Raw genomic sequence first — 20,690 nt, 5'->3', positions numbered from 1 at the left:
CAAACTTGAAAATGTGTGTTTTCAATATGTCCATGTGCTAGCACACAGCCCTTTCTTGGCAGCTTCATAGCTTTATTTAGTCAGCTTTTACAAACTGCAAAATGGTAACATGGGGAAGCATCTTGAAACAACAAGTTTTGGACAGAATCTGCCCTGGAGTCATTATATGGAAGGTCAACATGCATCTGCTCTGGTTCTTTCCTGCTACTCCTCTAGTTTAAGAGCCTCCATATTCTCTATAGAGCTAAAGTTACCAGATGAGACAAACAGAATAAACCAGCCAGGTTTGTTGTAGTTAGCAGCCTTCAGAGAGGCAGTGTTAGGTGTGACTTTGTCTTCAACTATGTCAAATTATAGAATTACCCTCAGAATCTGGGCTCTGCTGGACTCAGTTGCCTGTTTTGGATGGTTGAACACTTTCCAGGAATGCTTAGATTTATTAGTGCTGTTCCTTTCTTGCAAGATGGTATTTGGATGCACAGGACAGTCTCCTGCCCTTGTGGAACTGTATGATAGCAGGAGACATCATGGTATACGTCAGCTCCTCATGCTGGTCCTTGGCTCTTGCTGATGCTGAGGGAGTTTGCCTGGCCTTAACCTTGAAGACTAGTTACATCTTCTCCTAAACCCTGTGGTGGACTTTCTAAGTGTTCCCAGGGAGCAGTCATCATCCTATGCTGAATGTGTCCCATGTCATTTGGCTTCTTGCTGATGGTGTGATCTCCCTGAAATCTGTGAGTCTCATTTATGGCCTGAGCAGAAAGTCAGGGCCTGAATTATGTTTACTTTGCCCCTGTCATGTTGACCTTCTGTTTAGATTCTGTTATACTCAGCTTACTTCTTTGCCTCCTTTTGATGACCTTTTGATGGGAATTCTGGGTCACTCTGAGCCAGTGGAAAAAAGCATTGATGGTTTTTGTCCTGGCAAGCTAGGCTCAGAACTGACCTATCAGCTCAGCTGCAACAACTAGTCACTTTGCCCTATGAAACCACAGAGGGCATGGAAAATGAAAGCTTTACCTGGCCAGGGAGTGTAAAACCAGGAACTGCAGACTGTCTCTGACTTGGCATGGTCCAACATGTGATTTTTCAGCTTTACTATGGTGTGATAGTGATATGCATTCTGTAGAAACTGTACTTTGAATTTTGTATTTTAACATATCTTGGGCCAAATGATCTAATATTAAGGTTGAACAACCTGTACTCTATAGCATATTGTGGTATTTGGTAGGTTAGGTGTATTTAATGCATTTTTTCATTTACAATATTTTTAAATGATGGATTTACCAATTTGTAATGCCATGTTAAGTGAAGGAATATTAGTATTTGGAAAAGGGTGGTAATGCCCAGAGGAAGTTATTATACTTTTTCCTTTGATTGGAATTTGGGCTTTAAAGATGCTTTCAGGAGTGAAATGGAAATTTCTCTTTTCTCAGAGGGGACATACCTTGCCAGCAATTGCCATTAACACTGTGTGTTCCTCAGTGGGTCATACACCAACCTCAGAGCAGACTGTCAGACCTCCAGATGAGCTCCCTCGCACAGCCACGGGAAGGGGCTGGGGCTCCACAAGAGCGCCCTGGCCAAGCATGGGCCAGGAGAACGTGCGAGAGGGGCAGTGAGCAGGGCCGGGTTTGGTTGGGGGGGGTGGGGGCGCAGGGACTGTCCCAGCATTCGCCAGGACTCAATGTCCCTTTGGTGCCCAGAGTTGACCCAGGGGCGCTGCCCGGGGATCTGCAGTGCGACCCGTTTTGTGTTTATTCCAGAAAGGGTCTGTTTGAGCTGCTGAGGCTGGCCTCCACCTTGTAGTCCTCCTGCCTCAGCCTCCAGGTCCCCTGGGATTACAGGCCTGCACCACCGTGTCCTGTCCAAGCATCCTTTTTCCAGTCAGGTCAACTTTTGTTAAGTGGCAACTGTACCAAGTCCCAGCACTTATGGTATTTATTATTATTATTATTATTATTATTATTATTATTATTATTATTTGCAGAAAAAAATGGCCCATCCATTGACCACCCAATTTAGTAATGACAGCTGGGGGTTTGCACTCCACCACCTCTAAGCTGCTGGATTCTAGAGTCATGTCCCATGGTCTCCCTGAAGGCTGAGCAGCTACAGAAACCTGCAATTTATATGAGCTTGTGACTGTGGCCTCAGAGCCTCCTATTAACAGAAAGGGCCAAAGAAAAGCCTCTTGTTTCTTGTCTATGTCTCTTTTTTGGGGGGTGGGGAGTGCCAGAGATTGAACTTGGGGAGCCCTTGACCCCTGAGCCCCTCCCCAGTCCTATTTTGCATTTTATTTAGAGATAGGGTCTCTCTGAGTTGCTCACGGCCTCACTTTGGCTGAAGCTGGTTTTGAACTGAGATCCTCCTGCCTCAGCCTCCCAAGTTCCTGGGATCACAGGCGTGGGCCACTGTGTCCAGCAGACTTTTCTCTCTCACCTCCACTGATGGGGCATCCAGAGGGTACTGGTGCTCAGGGTTGGTTGGACGAGTATGTGAATCGTTTGGACCAGAGACTGCATTTTTTCCCCACTGAAACACAGTAATAGTGACCGTTTCTCCCCTCTGTGCTGCAGGCATGTGGCAACATAGCAGAGCTGTGCTGTGGGCGGAACCCCTGGGAACTGGAAAGGTCCTTGTGTTCTCATTGATTGGTGCTGCCCAAGAGGATGATCCTCACGTCTAAGCCAAATGGAATTTACATCTTAACTAGTCTTTGTTTAGCCACATGGGTCACATGTGTGTTTAAGAAATGAATCTGATCTCAAACTCATACTTCTAGAATGAAAATCATCCTGGCTAGAGAGAGGGGAAAGTCCTCCAAGGGGTCTGGTCGCTGGGATGGTCCTTGAACTCTTTCAAGTCTCCTTTGCTTGGGAAATGCATCACTTTTTCTTTTCTTTTCTTCTTCTTCTTTTTTTTTTAACCAGTGATTGAACTTGGGGACACTCAACCACTGAGCCACATCCCTTTTTTAAAATTTTATTTAGAGCCAGGGTCTCGCTAAAGTTGCTCAGGGCCTTGCTAATTTGCTGAGGCTGGCCTCCAACTCGTGATTCTCCTGCCTCAGCCTCCTGAGCAGTAGGATTATAGGCGTGCACCACCATGCCCAGCTGAAAATCCATTTCTGTTGGTCCAGGGCCTCATAAAAATTTGTGATGGGCTGTGGCTGTGGCTCAGTGGTAGAGTGCTCGCCTCACACATGCGTGGCCCTGGGTTCGATCCTCAGCACCACATAAAAATATAAGTGAAATAAAGGTATTGTGTCCAACTACAACTAAAAAATAAATATTAAAAAAAATATTATGTCCATTCACAATTAAAATATCAAAAATAACTTCTGTGGCACATTATTGAAGGGGGAAAATGAGTCAGCCAGATTTTTTCGAATGTGAACTTTGCCCACCACTATTTTGGCTATGCATGATTGACAAATAACAAAAATGCACTTTTGATCTTTAAGGGGCTTCTAGTGTTTTCTGGGCAGAGAAACAGGAAGTCTCCTGATGGCACAAAATGGCTCAGTTGAGTGCTGAGCTTCAAAATGCTGACTGATTTTAAATGTTGGAATTTGGCAAAGGGTTTGATAATTCCCCTTCAGTGTCGGGCTTTCCAGGGGACAAAAGAGAACACACGGTGGAGCTTGTTGGGATCTGCAAGGGGATCCACCAGATCCTCAGACTTACCAGAGCTCCTGGGCATGGCTTGTTCTCTGGAAGGGCCTCTTGGCATAGGAGAGTAGGAGCCTGCACTCTTGTATGTAAAGAAGTGGGCTCTTACCAGCGGTGGTGGCCCCTGCCTGTCATCTCAGCCTCTCTGGAGGCTGAGACAGGAGGATCACAGGTTGGAGTCCAGCCTCAGCAGTTTCATCAGGCTCTAAGTGACTTAATGTGACCCTGTTAAAAAATAAACAACATAAAGTTCTAGGCTGCATCTTGGTGGGTATTGATGGATTAGTTGGGAGACCTGGGGCAGGCTCCTGACCTGTCAGAAGCAGATACACAATCAGCTGCGAAATAAAAGCTTGAATTCTAATTATGAAGTTGTACATATGGAGTTGCCAGGGTGTGTTGTGTTGGTGACTGATGGTGGATGAAGAAGTCCTGTGTCTGAGGGAAGTCTTTTGAGGCTGGAATGCCATACAGTGTGCACTTACAGGAACATTAGCTTGTCCAAGTCGTATTCCACTTTTTTTGGGGGGGTTACCAATAATTGAACCCCAAGAATTGAACCCAGGAACTCTCGACTCCTGAGCCCCATCCTCAGCCCGTTTTGCATTTTATTTAGAGACAGGGTCTCACTTAGTTGCTTAGGGCTTCGCTTTTGCTGAGGCTGGCCTCCAACTCGTGATCCTCATGCCTCAGCCTCCCAAGCTGCTGGGATGACAGGCCTGCGCCAGAGCACCAGCATGATAGCTGTTTCCTTCAGTGCTGTTTCTCTCAGTGTTATTTGGTACTTTTTGTCTTCCAGTGTTGCTCTTAAGAAGTCTGATTTCCAGGGTTGGAACCTTTCTTTCTGAATGTTTTGGAGGTACTTTTGGATAGGGCACCCTCCCCTGATTTCCCTTTCTTGATGTCCACAGGGCTTTCTGAGTCTCACTGTTTGGTGTTGTTCATGTGGACAGTCGCCAGCTCTGAACGCCTGAGCTGTGGGCTGTTCCTGTTCTCTGTGTGCTCTTTCTGGAAGTCCAGCTAGGTGAGATTAGCTCTGCAGTGATTTTCAGCATGGGCCGGTTTTGCCCCCCAGGAGATATTTGCCAGTATCTAGAGAGTCATCTCTTGTGGTTTCAAAACGTGGTGGGGGGACTCGTGACATCTAGTGTTAGAGGCCAACAATGCTGCCAAGCAACCTGCACTGCAAGGCTGTCCCCAAAAAACAGAGGAAAGACTGAAAAATCTTTTTTTTTTTTGGCTACCAGGGATCAAACCTAGGGGCGCTTAACCCTGGAGCCCCATCCTCAGCCCTTTTTGTATTTTATTTAGAGACAGGGTTTTGCTGAGTTGCTCAGGGCCTTGCTAAGTTGTTGAGGCTGGCCTCCAACTAGCCATTCTCCCACCTCAGCCTCCCAAGCTTCTGTGATGACAGGAGTGCACCCCCACACCCAGCTCTCAGTTTCTTAATCCATGAAATACAAGTTAATGGGCTGGGATTGTGGCTCAGAGGTAGAGCACTCACCTACCATGGGTGGGACCCAGTTCAATCCTCAGAACCACATAAAGATAAAGGCATTGTGTTGTGTCCATCTACACCTAAATCAGTTATATCAGTTCAGTCACCTATATCAGTTCAATATTTATTGCTAAGGGGAGGGGTGTTTAACTTTATAATGGCTTGATTTTTGAGCATTTTTTAAGTTCTTCTCCTAATTTATGGCTGGAACAAAATTAAACTTGTTTTGAAGAAAAAAAATAAAAAAATAAATATAATTAATGCAACCCTGTTCAAAAGTAAACACCATAAAGGTCTGAGTTGCATCTTGGTGGGTATTCATTGATCAGCTGGGAGGCCTTATAATATTAAAATATTTAAAAAATACAAGTTAGATTTTCAAGATGACAGGCTATGGAAAGATCAGTGAGATCTATAGAGCTCCATAGGAAAAGGTAGGTATATATGCCTTTCTTCCATGAGTTTTTTTAAATAATATCATATTTTTTAGTTGTGGTTGGACACAACACTTTTGTTTTATTTATTTACCATTATATGGCACTGAGAATGAAACCCAGGGCCTCGCACATGCTAGGCGAGTGCTCCACCACTGAGCCCCAGCCCCAGCCCAGCCCCTTCCATGAGCTTTTAATTGGAGAAACCTGGACAGACATGGAGCCATTCTTAACCAAGTATTGATCCTATTTGAATGGAAGGATAATGATCACCCCTTCAGTATTAGGTGCAGGGAGGCAGGGATGCTGTTCAGTGGGATGTGGTCACTATTTTGACACTGGAAACTGAGAATGGGGAGTTGGGGGCTTTGAAAGAACAGGGAAGAGACATTCTGGGTAGAAGGTGGACATGAAAACCAGGCACAGTGGCTCACACCTGTAAACCCAGCAACTCGGGAGGCTGATGCACGAAGATCTCAAGGTGGAGTCCAGACTCAGAAGTTCAGTGAGACCCTGTCTTTAAATAAAAAATGCTGGGACTGGAGCTCATTGGTGGAGCAGCTGCCTGGCACATACAAGGCTCTGGGTTCCATTCCCAGAACCAGCAAAATAAAACAGGTGGGCAGAGCTGCCTGTGGCCTCCCCTGGGCCTTGTGGTGTTGGAATCACATCCCTCTGTGTTCTGTTCTAGACATTTTCCCTTTGCTATTAGAACACATGCTTTGGGCTTGCCAATTCTTGTGCCTAAGCTTTTGGGAAGCGAGGCAAGCAAAGTGACTGGCTAAGCCCAAAAATGTGGTGCCCTGTCACTAAAAGAGGGCCACTGGGTCCAGACCTGGTTTCTCAAAAAAAGCCAAATAGTTGGATTTCTACATGAAAGTCCCTAGGGTTGGGCTGGGGATGTGGCTCAAGAGGTAGCACGCTTGCCTGGCTTGCGTGCAGCCCAGGTTCGAGCCTCAGCACCACATACAAACAAAGATGTTGGGTCCGCCAAAATCTAAAGAATAAATACTAAAAAAATTATCTCTCTCTCCCTCTCTCTCTCTCTCTCACTCTCTCTTTAAAAAAAAGTCCCTAGGGTTCAAAACATGGCAAGAGCCAGGCACAGTGGCACATGCCTTTAATCCCATTGGCTGGCTCGGGAGGCTGAGGCAGGAGGATAGCGAGTTTGAGGAGAGCCTCAGCAAAAGTGAGGCCCTCAGCGACTCAGGGATACCATGTCTCTAAATAAATTACCCAATATGGCTGGGGATGGGGCTCATGGGTCAAAGGCCCCTGGGTTCAATCCCCCCACAAAAAAGCCAAGTTTAAACGCACATCTAAGACTATGTGGTCACAACCAAACCATCCTGTGGGCAGCTCGTTGGCTCCTTGTAATCTAAAAAGTATTTTAGTTCACCAGATGAGGCCATCCAGCATTAGCACTATTGTGTGCTCAAGACCACACTGGAAAATAGGGAGAATATCAGAACTAGAACCAGCCTCTGCCCCACAGGCTAGTGGATTTTGCCCTACAGTGTTCACCGATCGTCCCCCAGGTCGGCTGCTCAGAGGTGTCACCAAAAGGGCATTGAAAAGAAAATCTAAGAAGAGCCTTCCCTGGGCCAACTTTGAAGCAGCAGCTCCAGTTGGCCTTGTCCCAGCAGCTTGGGAGGCTGAGGCAGGAGGATCAAAATTTGGAGGCCAGCCTCAGAAACTTAGTGATGCCCTCAGAAACTCAGGAGGCTCTGCGTGGCCTGCACACTTGGGGTCTGACCTCATTCTCATTTCAGAGATGAGGGAGGATAAAATGGCACTCAGAGGCCATGGCATTTCCCAGTCCTGGGCCCACATGAGAGCATTTGATTTCCATAACTTGGTATTTGACAAGATGTCTGTTCCACCTGGTTTTCTTTAGCATCTGCCAACAGAAGTTAGGTTACTGAGCATCAATTTATAGTTGACCACAGGGCACGGTCAGGGGGGGGCTTGCAGACCAACTCACTGCTTCCAGATTTGGCCTCACATATTATCCACTATTTTCTGGCCTTTTAACATAAAATGAAGGTAATGTAATAAATCCTTCCTGATTTGTTCATGGTGTTGGTTTTTTTTTTGAACCCAGGAATTGAACCCAGGAGTGCTTAAACACTGAGCCCCATCCCCAACTCTTTTATATTTTATTTAGAGACAGAGTCTCACTGAGTTTCTCAGGGCCTTGCTAAGTGGCTGAGAATGGCCTCCACCTTGCCATCCTCCTGCCTTAGCCTCCTGAGTCTTAGTGATCACAAGTGTGTGACACCATGTTCAGCCTCTTGAATAAATTTTTATAGATGGCTTTGAATTATGTTTTAAAGACTATAAAATGAAAACCTTTCTTTTCTTGCCTCTGTAGACAGCCCTGGCCCTGGCAATTGCTCAGGAGCTTGGAAGTAAGGTGCCTTTCTGTCCCATGGTGGGGAGCAAAGTTTACTCCATGGAGATCAAGAAGACAGAGGTACTGATGGAGAACTTTCGTAGGGCTATTGGTGAGTGTCACGTTAGAGTGACAGATGGCTGTTTCTTCTCCAGTGCTTTGAATCCTTTCATCTTAAAAATGCTTCTGTGATGTGTTGATTGGACTGCTCGTGTTCTTTTGGTGCTGTTGACAAGACAGGCAAGAACAACCAGCCATCCCAGCAGCTTGGGAGGCTGAGGTAGGAGAATCACAAGTTGGAGGCCAGCCTCAGCAACTTAGTGAGGCCCGGAGCAACTCAGTGAGACTCTAACTAAAATATAAAAAGAGCTGGGGACAGGGCTTGGTGGTTGAGGGCCCCTGGGTTCCATCCCTGGTACCTAAATAAATAATAAATAAATAAAAAGACTAAGAAATCTACTTGGGGAGCTTTTGATTTAATGGAGAAGGAAAGAAAATGCAGTGGGAGGGCACAGCGTTTGGAAGTGGGGAGATATCATGGGACCCTGTTTCACCCCCCACAGCCATCTGATTTCCTGGGGGCTGGCACTGTGTCTTCCTGCGGTGCCTCTCTGAGGGACTGGCTCTGCCTCTTGATCTTCCCCAGCAGGTCAATGTAAGCACTCAACTATGGGTCTCTCTCTCTCTCTCTCAGGACCATGGCCACTGAGCCACCCCCAGCCCCTCTGTGACACTAATGCTGAACTGAAGAGTTCTAATTCTGAACTGTGTTCAGAAGCTAAGCTTTGTGTCACATTGAACTTAAGCTTTTTACTTTTATTTTTTGGTACCATGGACTGAACCCAGGGGCATTTCACCCCTGAGTTTCGTCCCCAGCCCTTTTTATATTTTATGTAGAGACAGGGTCTTTCCGAGTTGCCGAGGCTGGCTTCCAAATCTCGATCCTCCTTCCTCAGCATCCTGAGGTACTGGGATTATACATGTGCACAATCACACCTGGGTTTTACATTTAAAATTTTTCTGTCTATTGTTTTTCCTTCATTTCTCCTTTTATTTTCCCTTTTTATTTCCTATTTTTCAGGGTCTCACTATGTTTCCCAGGCACTCCTGAAACTCCTGGGTTCAAACCATCCTCTTGCCTCAGTATGCTGAGTAACTATGGCTACAGATGTGTGCTGTGGTGCCTGGCTTACTTTTCCTTAATTAAACATGTGCCAGTGATTTTATTTAACTCATTAATTAAACATATGAACCATATTCCAACAGCTCAGGAGGCTGAGGCAGGAGGATAGCAAGTTGGAGGCCAGCCTCAGCAACTTAGCCAGACCCTGAGTGACTCAATGAGACCTTGTCTTTAAATAAAATATAAAAGGGGCTGGGGATGGGGCTCAGGGGTTGAGGGACCCTTAATTCCATTCCTGGTACCAAAAAGAACCCCCCCAAAATGTGACCAGTAAGATACCACAATCTTTCAAATACCTGAATATTAATATTTTTAAGAACTCAAATTTTAAAAACACCATTTTTCTGGGCTGGGGCAGGGGCTCAGTGGTAGAGACCCACCTAGTATGTGTGGGGACCTGGATTCCATCCTCAGCACCATATAAAAATAAAAAATAAAAAAAATAAAGGAATTGTGTCCATCTACAACTTAAAAAATATTTTAAAAACCCCATTTTTGTGAGACAAAAACCTGATAAAACTGGTCTTCACACAGTTGCTTGTGTTTCAATGGCTCAGCGGGAACTGAAATGCTTTAAAATTTGAAAAAGTAGAGGTCACCAGGCACATTTGATGAGAATCGCCCCTGGGGTGGGGGCGTGGGGGACACAGCAGAGGCTTTTGATGGCAGCAGGTGAGGAGAAACTTCTAGATCCTGCCACAGAATGAAAGGGCAAGCCTTGGCCTCCCCTCAGACAGGAGCCTTCTGTCCCTGCACCTTTGACTTCCTGCAAAGCTGCAGAGGGAGGGAGAGAGGGTCATCTGTCCCCTCTGTGCCACTCCCTTGACGTGATAAAGGTCCCTGTCAGGGACTTAGAAACCTGAGCCAGCAGATGAATCCCATATCCTTTGTGCTGTCGTGGTCAGAGACAGTGCCTGCAGCCCCTCTCCTGGCCACCAGCTGGGCCCATGGTCCACTGGGCCTTCCCCTGTCTACTTGTCACCACTGATAAACTTCTAGACAAATATGAGTAGCTAAGAGATGAGAATGCCTTTCATTTCCTCCTGGAAAAATATCATATCACTGTCCCCTGACAGTGAGTATGGGCAGGCATTCCATTTGGAGGAATTTCCTCTTTGCAGAATATAAAAGGTTCTATTAAAAAAAAATCAAAGTAGCCTTAAAGCCCAGACTTTTCCAAGCTTGACAGAGATTTCTGACACCTTCATGTTGTCTGGGAAATTTCTTTCTTTCTTTTTTTTGTACCAGGGATTGAACCCAGTGGCCCTAGACCCCTGAGCCCTATCCCCAGCCCTATTTTGCATTTTATTTAGAGACAGAGTCTCTCTGAGTTGCTCAGGGCCTTAGTGTTGTGGAGGCTGGCCTCTAACCCATGATCCTCCAGCCTCAGCCTCCAGAGCTGCTGGGACTCAAGGTGTGTGCAGCTCCTCTAGTCTTTGCTTGGGAAGTTTGTCTTGGGGTTCAGGAGCTGGGAATTTGGTTCATCAAATACAGAATGTGGCTTCTCTTTTGGGTGTTTTCCAAAAGGCCCATTTATAGGCTCTCAGGTGGATCCCAGGCAGAGGAGAGCTGGCCCTTAGCTTCCAGTCTTGAGTGTCCTTGTCCTGGTTGGGTTTCTGGAGAAGACAAGGCAAGGGATAGTGTGATAAGATAATGCCCCCCCTTGAACAGTGGGAAGGGGCCTGAGTGTCTGATCCTGTGGCCATGTGTCTCTGCCTTTGGGACATTTCTATATCAGCTCACACAGAGCCCAATGTCCACCTGCCAGCAGAAGTCCTCTGTGGCCTTCCCATTTGTCAGGATAGCAGTGAGCCTCTTGTTTATTTTATTTTTTTTTCTTTTGAGGAGGGGCACCAGGGATTGAACCTGGGGCACCTAACCACAGAGCCACCTCCCAGCCATGTTTTGAATTTATTTGGAGACAAGGTCTCACTGAGTTGATCAGGGACTCACTGGGTTGCTGAGGCTGGCCTCCAGCTCACCGTCCTCCTGCCTCAGCCTCCCGAGCTGGGATGACAGGTGTGGGCCACCGCTCCCTGTAGTGTTGCTCTCCACCCATGATGGTGTCTCTGTGTTGTACTGTAAGGTGACTTGTCAGTTCTTGTGCTGTGGCAGTTTGAGGTAAGAAGGTTGTTTGTGGGGAGGAGATGGATGTGGAGAGAAGGATGTTCCCGCTTCTCACCATGTCCCCATTGGCCATCCCTCCCAGGGCTGCGGATAAAGGAGGCCAAGGAGGTCTACAGGGGGTGTGTGTGACCAAGCTCATGCCATGTGAGACCGAGAACCCTATGGGCGGCTATGGCAAGACCATCAGCCATGTGATCATAGGGCTCAAGACAGCCAAGGGCACCAAGCATCTCAAGGGGAGTTTGTCCTGAACCCTGCCCTTGGCACTGAGGTACCGGGCAGGTGGTGTGACCTCTGTGTCCCTCTTTCCTTGGCCTCTGCACTGTTGATGCCATATGGGACACTCAGGATAACACTGTGTAGTATAAAGGGACACCTTGTAGAGGGCTTGGACATAGGTCCTTTTATGAGGTAGTTCTTTCTTTTCTCATTGCTCCTGGGAGTTGTGTGGTTAAGTCAAGAAATTGCTTCTGCCATCTCATCCCCCACATGATGATCATTGGCCAGCCAGGCACAGTGGAGCACTCCTGTCATCCCAGCTGCTCAGGATGCTGAGGCAGTAGGATCACAAGGTTGAGGCCAGCCTCATCAACTTAGTCAAGGCCCTGAGCAGCTCAGGGAGAGCCTGTCTCTAAATAAAATAAAAAATTGGGATGGGGATGGGGCTCAGGTGTAAGTCACCCCTGGGTTCAATTCCCAATACTGCCCCCTCACCTCCCCAGAAAGTCAAAGTGGACATAATTTTGTTTTCTTTTTTATTTCTTTTTCATATTGTTTTTACTCATCCACTGTTGTTATGATTGACCCACACTAGCTCTGTACCTGTCCCCTGCTGCATAGTCAAGTCCCCTGCTGAGGGATTGGGGAGGTATTTTACCTGTGGTTCCTCATAGTTGTGTGCCCATGTGTGCAGGTGCCATAAATCTCATTTCCCCTGTTTTCCAGATCAAGGCCTCAGGCTCAGAAAGAGGCTCTGCAGTCATCCTTCGTCCAGTGTTGGCTGAGGGGCAGGGTGACTGTGAGTCCTCTGGTGCTGGGTGACCCCTGCAAGTCCTCTGAGCTCTCTGAGACTCAGTTTCTCTTCTCTAGACCACTCTTCATCCACCATAGAATCTTTCCATCTTTCCCCCTTTTATAATTTGATGGTTCTTTGATTCTCTGAGGTGGTTTCTTGGTCACTGCTTTATGGAGATCATGAAAATGTCACTTCTCCCAAGGGCTATTTTTCTGTTTCCTAATGGGGCCTTCATCTCAGGAGCTTGGCTCTGCAAACCTCTCTCTCTCTCTCTCTTTAATCCCTCACCACATCCTCTCCACCCTGGATTAATGAGGTTCTGAGAAGGTGGCCCCTTCTCAGGAATGACACCTTGAGCCAGTTCATCTGGAAAATCAACCGTATAAAAGTGCCTGAGAGGAAAAAAGAAAATTTGTCCTCTTCCCTGTAGGAGAGAGGACACAGGAACACAGTGAAAATTTGAGCCATCCATTGGTCTGCTTTGTCCAGCTTCTTGAAGAAAAGAGCCTAATGGAGAAGAGGAAAATTGTCTTCCAAAACAAAGGTGGTACCCACCTCTGATCCCAGCAGCTCAGGAGGCTGAGGTAGGTGGATGACGAGTTCATAGCCAGCCTCGGCCAAAGTGAAGCCCTAAGCAACTCAGTAAGACCCTGACTCTAAATAAAATGCCAAACAGGGCTGGGGATTGGGGCTTGGTGGTGGAGGGCCCCTGAGTCCAATCCCTGGTACCCCCAGTCCCCCCAAACCCAAGTCCTTCTGGAGAGTTTTCCCACATGGATGAGATATTGGGACAGAAGGACCTCAGGTAAATTGTGTAGAGTTGTGAAGTGTCTGAGTTTGAAGGAGGCTTACGAATCTTGGCCTGAGGAATCCCCAGCCCTGGTCCTGTATGCAAAGTGCCCCAATGAGGCTAGAGAGGCTGGGCCCTGGCAAGCTCCTGGCAGCTCTGTTGGGGTGCAGTTGTGAACACGATCCACCCATTTTAAGTGTGTGTGGCCCACAGGATTTTGATGCATGACATAGTTTACTCTCCCCATCTTAATTCTTGAACATTGTCATGACCTTCCAAGGGACCTCATTCCCATGAATGGCCACCTGCTGTCCCTCCCCCTGGCCTTTGGCCACCACATACTGACTTTGTTTCTGGATTGGCCTTTTGGGGGCCCCCTGCTGCCGAGGGAGCCCTGCACTGGGTGTTAGTCCGTGTCGTGTCCCCCGCCACCCCCCTTTGACTCTAGACTCTGTCTGGGACAGAGTTCAGGTGTGTTTCCACAGGGTGGCCATCTGTAGCAGCTGCTCTGGAAGCTCAGCCTCAGGACCTGTCTGCCATCTGGGTCCTGCAGAGGCTGCTGTCCTTGCCCAGTGCACACCCCTAGGGAAGAGGAAGGCCCCGTCGAGCACCATCACCCCAAGTTGTGTGTGCACAGCTTCGGTATGGAAGGTGCTAGAATTTGCTTTCTTCTGGTCCTGGGGTTCAAACCCAGAGTTGTGGCCATAGTGAACCAGTGCTCTGCCACTGAACTGTGCCCCAGCCACAGGGACTAGCTATGTGGTCTAGACTGGCCTCCACCTTGGTGATCCTCCTTCCTCAGCCTCCTGACCCAGACAGTTTGGGAGTATTTCAACTTACATTTCCCTTCTGAGCTGGACTCCTCTGTGGGTGCTTCTGGGTGCTGTCACATAGAGGAGAAGACCGAGGCCCATAGAGCCAGAATCACGGGCCACGTCAAATGCAGCCTCAGGTGGCTAAGCAGGAAGCTCTGGTGTCCCTAACCCAAGGACTGGAGCTGCAGTGGTGATCCTGGGGGGTGCCGTGGGGCGTGGCCATGGACACATGTCCCCTCTAAGAGCAGCCGGGTCCCTGTGAGAATGCTCCTACCACTTTGCAACCCCTGAAGGCAAGGCAAGGAAGAGTAATGGTGATGTTCTCTTGTCTCCTGCAGGCAGACATGGTCACCCTCAGGTTCACCTCCTGGTGTGCTAAGCCCCCAGTCCAGGCTCTTGTGCCCTGCCACAAACCTTCATACCCATCCACTCCTGGGGTGGCTGGCTACCTCAGGTGTCTGTCTGTCTGTCTGTCTCTCTCTTATGTTTAGTCCTGTGAACTGAATCCGCAGTGCTTAAGCAGGGAGCCAAAAGCCTGCCCTTTTTATTTTGCTTTGTATTGTTTTCAGAGACAGTCTCCCCTTGCTAAGTTGCTGAGGCGGGCCTCCAACTTGGCGATCCTCCTGCCTCAGCCTCCCGAGTCCCTGGGATGACAGGTGAGCAACCCTGTGCCTGGCCCCTCAGGTCTCTTACAGAAAGGTGCCTTCCCTCTGGGTCAGAAGGTACTGGAACGTGCATCATGGTTGTCTGAGTCCCCTTATGTCTGGTTTGGTTTGGTTTTAGCTGAAATCCAGCATTTTTGAAAGTCTGCAGAAGAAGCGAGTTGAGGCCAGGGATGTCATCTACATGGAGGCCAACAGCGGGGCTGTGAAGGTATGCTCCCGGGGGACAGTGCCACGCCTGAGGGTCTGCCAGAGGGAGACCTGGGTGACCAGGGAGTCACATTGCTCAGCGGAGTTGGGTGGGGGAAGTTCAGCAGCTGTCCCTTTACCTAAGTCACCTTGGCTTTTCTCGGTCTTCCTCTCCTGGTGACTTCAGCAGGCAGAGTGTTCAAGACGCAAACCCTGTGGGGGACAGGGACCAGACAGCCTTCGTCCCTTCCCGCTGCACCAGGCGGTGTCTTCCATCTTCCTTTATCTCCCTGATGTCCCTCTCTGAGTCCTGAGCCTGGGGACTGCACCAGGTGGCTCCTCCTCTATCTGCTGCTGCGTCCCATGGTGGCTGCACCTCCCTGGTTCATGGATGAGCCTAAGGCCTCGTGTCACCTATAAATCACCACCTAGAAGAGCCCAGGCTCTAGGCTCCAGGAGTCCCCTGGATGCTCTTTATCAGGAGTGAAAAGAAAGAGGATAGAATCTTCCAGAAAGTCTCAGGTGTTGGCCGGGTGGCTCTGGGAGCCCAGTGTGGCACCAGGCCATGAGGCGCAGGTGGAGGGCGCCATTGGGGGCTCTCGGTGGGCAGCGGAGACCTTTCTGTCACTGAGCTCTATGTGGTCCTGGTGCCCCATGGTCTGCTGGCAGAGGCAGGCAGGTGCGACTTCTTGGCCACGGAGTTCACCCTGGAGGCCGAGGAGGACATGCCCTGCCCAAGGGCGATGTGCACAAGAAGAAGGAGGTCATCTAGGATGGGACTTTGCATGACCTGGACATGGCCCACACCAGGCACCAGGGACAGGCTTTGTGGTCCAGAACATTCCCAAGGCCCTGGGAACCAGTGTTCAGGGCCGTGCTGTCCTCCTGGAGGCCCTCTGGGATGCTCAGCAATGAGCATGACATGAGCTTCGTCCCCTGTCCCAATGTCCAGATGCCGTCACAGCTGATCTCTGGGCATGGTCTGCCCCTGGCCGCTTGCCAGCCTGCTGGGGCTGCTCTCCACCTCGGGCTGGAGGACTCGGGGCTCGAGCTCTGCAGGTAGGAAGAAACTCCAATCCCAAGAGTCTCTAGCCTCTCCTAGGCAAAGTTCCGTGGGACAAAAAAAAAAAAAAAAACAGATTATCAGCAGAAAGCCCATTCCTGGTGGGGAGTAGGAGACCCCCTTCAGGATGAAGAGCAAACCTGACTCTCTGTCCTTGTACTGAAGCTTAAACCCCAGGGTGCTTACCCATGGAGCCCCATCTGCAGCCCTTTTTATATTTTATTTAGAGACAGGGTCTTGCTGAGTTGCTCAGGATCTCACTAAGTTTCTGAGGCTGGCCTCCAAATTGCGGTTCTTCTGTCTCAGCCTCCCAAATTGCCAGGATTTTTAAAAGACAAGTGCCACCACGCACGACTCTGCTTGATTCTTGCAGGTCAGTGGAAACCTTGAGGGGATCCCTCTGAGTTCAGGAGCCCCTCATCCTTCCCAGGGGAGCTGTGCTGGGCCTTTCCACCTCAGGCTTCCAAGTTGAGTGACATCAGGGACCCAAAGGAGGCAGGATGGGCTTTGGTAGCTGCCTTAAAAAGTCCTCTCTCCTACAGGGGAGACTAGACATCCTGTCCATGATGGGCCAGTTGATGAAGCCAAAGAAGACAGAGATCACAGGGAAGATGCATGGTGAAGCCTGAGACTGGATCCAAGTTGAGGCCCTGCCTCTGACGTGCTCCCAGCTCTGAGAGCCCCCCCACTGCACGGCTCTGAGTCTTCACTCCCTTTAGAAGCTGTGGCCAAACTGTGTGCTCTGGACCTGCTGAGGTCAGCATCTGCTTCCTTTGAGGTCCCAGAAAGGTGCCGACTTTGACACCAGGCAGTGGGTCTCCCTTGCTCCTTTGTGGACTTATTTTTAATTTTTATTTTTTTTAATTTTTTTTGATGCCAGTGATTGAACTCAGGGGCTCTCGACCACTGAGCCCCGTCCCAGCATTTTTATTTTTTATTTAGAGACAGGGCCTGGCTGAGTTTCTTAGGCCCTTGCTAGGTTGCTGAGGCTGGCCTCCAAATTATGATCCTCCTGCTTCAGCCTCCCTGGCTCCTGGGATGACAAGCGTGTGCCACTGCGCCCGAATCTTCCCCAATTTTATGTCCTTCTCCGGCCCATTACCACTTTATTCCCTGAAAACATAAGTTCAACATGAATACACTCTTGCCTTGAGGCCTCGCAGCAGCCTAAGCTTCATCCATGAGTGGCCAAGAGCAGATCCATCTCTAAACTTGGTTTTGACAGCCCTGCATCATGGCTCTGGGAGAGGACAGGCCTCAGATCCTGGTTCTTTGTGAACAGCTCCATCCTGATGACAGGGGTTGCTGGTTTGGCAGGTTAGGGCTGGGACCTGAGGCAGGTCTGCCGTTCTGCAGGGGCTGGTGGTTCTGAGGTGCTGAGGCTGGGCCTTCTCTGACCCTCCTTGCTCAAGTTTCCTGGCAGAGAGGATTCTAACTGCACTTGATGGAAAGTTCATTAACCTGAGAATTGTCACGCAGGGCCCCATAAAGGGCTCCTTGACTGAGTGCAGCAGAGGAGAATCTGCATATGAAAACGCATCTCCCTAGGGCTCCCAAGTGGGGTGTCCCTGCATCAGGCTCAGGGCTCTATGGGGTGGCTCCTGGACACTGCGCCCCACACAGCTCCACAAAAGGCTTTTTGTGTCATTTTGGTGCAATGATGCCTGTTTTCTTTTTTTTTTAGATGAGGGTATAGGGATTCAACTCAAGGGCTCTTGACCCCTGAGCCCCATCCCCAGCCCTATTCTGTATTGTATTCAGAGACAGGATCTCAACTGAGTTTCTCAGGGCCTTACTAAGTTGCTGAGGCTGGCCTCCAATTTGCGCTCCTCCTGCCTCAACCTCCCAGGCTGCTGGGGTTATAGGTGCGTGCCACCACACCTGGCATGATTCTTGTTTCAAATGATGACACCAAACCTGGAATGGGTCCAGTACCCAGCCTGGGGTCAGAGAGTCAGTAGGAGAACCAGGCTACAGGGTTGGGTCTGGAGGGAATTGAGGTGTGGAGAAGAGAGCAGATGACATTTCCCCCACTGGCTGGGACCCTGTCCAAGGCGAGGTCAACAAGTACATCAACCAGGGCATATCTGAGCTGGTCCCCAGTGTGCTGTTCATGTACGAGGTGTACATGCTGGACATCGAGGGCTTCACCTCCCTGCACTGAGCTCTGGAATCTTCCATCACCCCCATCATAATTTTTGCCTCCAACCGAGGCCACTGTGTTATCAGGTAGGTGCTGCCAGCTGTCCCTGCTCCCAGGGTCTGTCCCCACCTATGACATCACAAGTCAGGATGGGATGAAGGGAGTGCATGTTGCCCCTGGGAGGAGACAGCAGGGGGACTGAAGGCCTGAGCTGCCCTGTCCCTGATGGGCAGGGTCTCTGCAGTCCTCTGAGGCTCGACATTCCTGTGGGAAGCAAAAGCCTGAGGAGTTGGGGCAGCTCTGGTGACCTGAGTGTCAGCTCCCTCACACTGGCTCCCAGAGGGCAGCAGAGCCTGTTCATCTTTAATGAGGACACTGAATGACATTGCACCTTGTCCCTTGGCATAGGTGGAAACACAGGTTTGTCTCTAAATTTGTTGTTCTTAGCTCCCCATGACAGCAGCATGCATCTTGCCATGTCACCTATACAGGGTGTGATTTTCATTCCTGTGGCTGGCCCTGCTGTGGGGTGTCCCTGGTTGTGTTCCTATGTGAACATGGGAAAGTGATGTCCATTCATTCCCCTGTCTCTCCCAGTCCCTCCCCTCCCTTCCCTTTGTCTCATCCAGTGAAATTCTATTCTCTTCTCCCCTATTGTTAGTCATCATCTGCATGTCAGAGAGGACACTCAGCCTTTGGTTTTGGGAATTGGCTTACTTACTCAGCACAATCGTCTCCAACTCCATCCATTGACCTTCAAATGCCATCATTTCATTCTTCTTTATGGCTCAGTAATATTCCACTGTGTATAGGGACCACAGTTTCTTTATCTGTCCATCTGCTGAGGAGCACCTAGGCTGGTTCTGTAGCTTGGCTACTGTGAGTGGAGCTGCTGTAAACACTGAGAACGCAGGTCTCTCCAGGAACAAAACCAGTAAGGAGAGTAAGACCTTCCTGGAGACACAGTGGGGCCTCTGGCCCCTGCCTGGCTTCAGCCTGCCATTCAGTATAGCTGCTCCAGGCCATGGGGACAGGGGTGCAGAATGGCTTCGACACATCTTTAGAACAGTGGCCCTGCTATCTGCGCCACAGCTGGGGGACATTCCTCCCTGGGCCTCTGCGCTGGAGGCCTCCTCGCCTTCCCTCAGGCCCAGTGGCTGCAGTGGGCAGGTCATGCCCTCGGTGTTTTCTGTCTTCCTGGTTCAACAGGAGCTGGACCTGGGCCTGCTCAGCACAGGTGGCAGGAGGGCCTCTTCCACCCCAGGAGCCGAGGGCCATGGGGATGAATCCCTGAGAATGCATGCTGGGGTAGGAATTAGAAAAGAACCCTGTGGTCCAAGTGTCACAGGATGGCTAGAGCCAGAAGTGAACCCCCATTTGCCCAGACTGTCTACTGAGTGACAGACAGAGGGAAATTCAGTGGCTCTTGATGGAGAAGCCCCATCTCAGGAGCTAGTGGACCACAGCACAAGGCCACCCACCGGTCTCTGCCACTGGCTGAGACTCTGCCCTTGCCCTTGGGATTTGAGCGAGTGACCCAGGCTCATGGGCAGCATTGTGTGGTCTCCCCAAGTTCCCTGAAAGTGACTGGACAAGATTAGGGTGAAAGTGCCTCCCGCAGCCTTGGGGGCAGCTGGTGTCAGCCCAGCCAGCTGCTGGGGGAGCTCACATGATACTGTAGGAGTTCCCTCACTGTGTCCCTTCGCTGGGTCTCCTCGCTGGGTCCCCTCACTGGGTCCCACCTGGCTGGCTGAGGGCTCCACATGGATACATGGCACCCCCTGCTAGGAGCCCTGCTCACAGCACCCCCAGGGTCCCTGGCCTGGCCAGCAGGTGTCTTCAGAGGGTGCTGCTCTGTCCACCCTGAGCACCAGAGAAAGCTCCATGGCAAGGTGGCTCTGACCCGAGAACCTGCCTGTGGGGATGGGGCCACGTGGTCTCCAGAACAAGACTCTGGTGCCTAGTCCCAGGGATGTGTTGGAGCAGCACTGAGGGATGTGGCTGCTGCTCCCCAAGCCCAGGAGCAGGGGCTGTGACCTGGTGTCCAGGGAGCGTGCAGCCCAGAGGCAGGCTGGGCTGTGACCAAGGCTGGACTGGGCCAGGAGCAGGGTCTCTGGGCAAGATGGGGTTGTGGCGTGGGCTGAAGAGTATCTGGGACATGGGCACACTGTGGGCAACTCTTGACCTGCTGCCCACAGGCTGCTCCCAAGGGGACCTTCCAGCTCCCTGCCCCACAGACCCATGTCTGACCCCAGGGCTCATGAGGGACAGGGAGAGTAGGGACAGTGTTGGCTGAGATTTTCTTCTCCTGAATTCCACGTGGACCCTCGGGGGCAGTGCGACATCTTAATGGGCTGTCCTGACTCGGGGACCTGCCCAGACCAGAGCCAGCAAGTGTCCAACCCAGCAGCACCTGGCTTCAAGGCCCACCCCCACCCAATGCATTTAGAGACAGAGTCTTGCTGAGCTGCTTATTTACCACCTTGCTTTTGCTGAGGCTGGTCTCCAGCTACAATCCTCCTGCCTAAGACTCCCAAGCTGCTGAGATGACAGGCATGGGCCTCTGCAGAATCCAGTCTTTTTAAAAAGTCTTAGGTGGTGAGTCTGGATGGTGGCCTTGGCCTTCTCATTTCCTTCTGTGTGGGGCTAAGGAGGGAGCCCAGCACCTCCTGTGCCAGACCAGCTACAGGCAATAGGCGTCA

The 20,690-nt window shown here is 50.1% G+C and overlaps 1 pseudogene; it reads left to right on the top strand.

The window, feature by feature from the left end:
- The first annotated feature begins 1,485 nt into the window (after window positions 1-1,485).
- LOC107133775 overlaps window positions 1,486-20,690 on the top strand; it is a 32,603-nt pseudogene continuing 13,398 nt past the window's right edge.

This window comes from Marmota marmota, unplaced genomic scaffold, assembly GCF_001458135.2.
Source record: "Marmota marmota marmota unplaced genomic scaffold, marMar, whole genome shotgun sequence".
NCBI classification, from domain to species: domain Eukaryota; kingdom Metazoa; phylum Chordata; class Mammalia; order Rodentia; family Sciuridae; genus Marmota; species Marmota marmota.
This window is presented reverse-complemented; position numbering and strand designations above follow the sequence as displayed.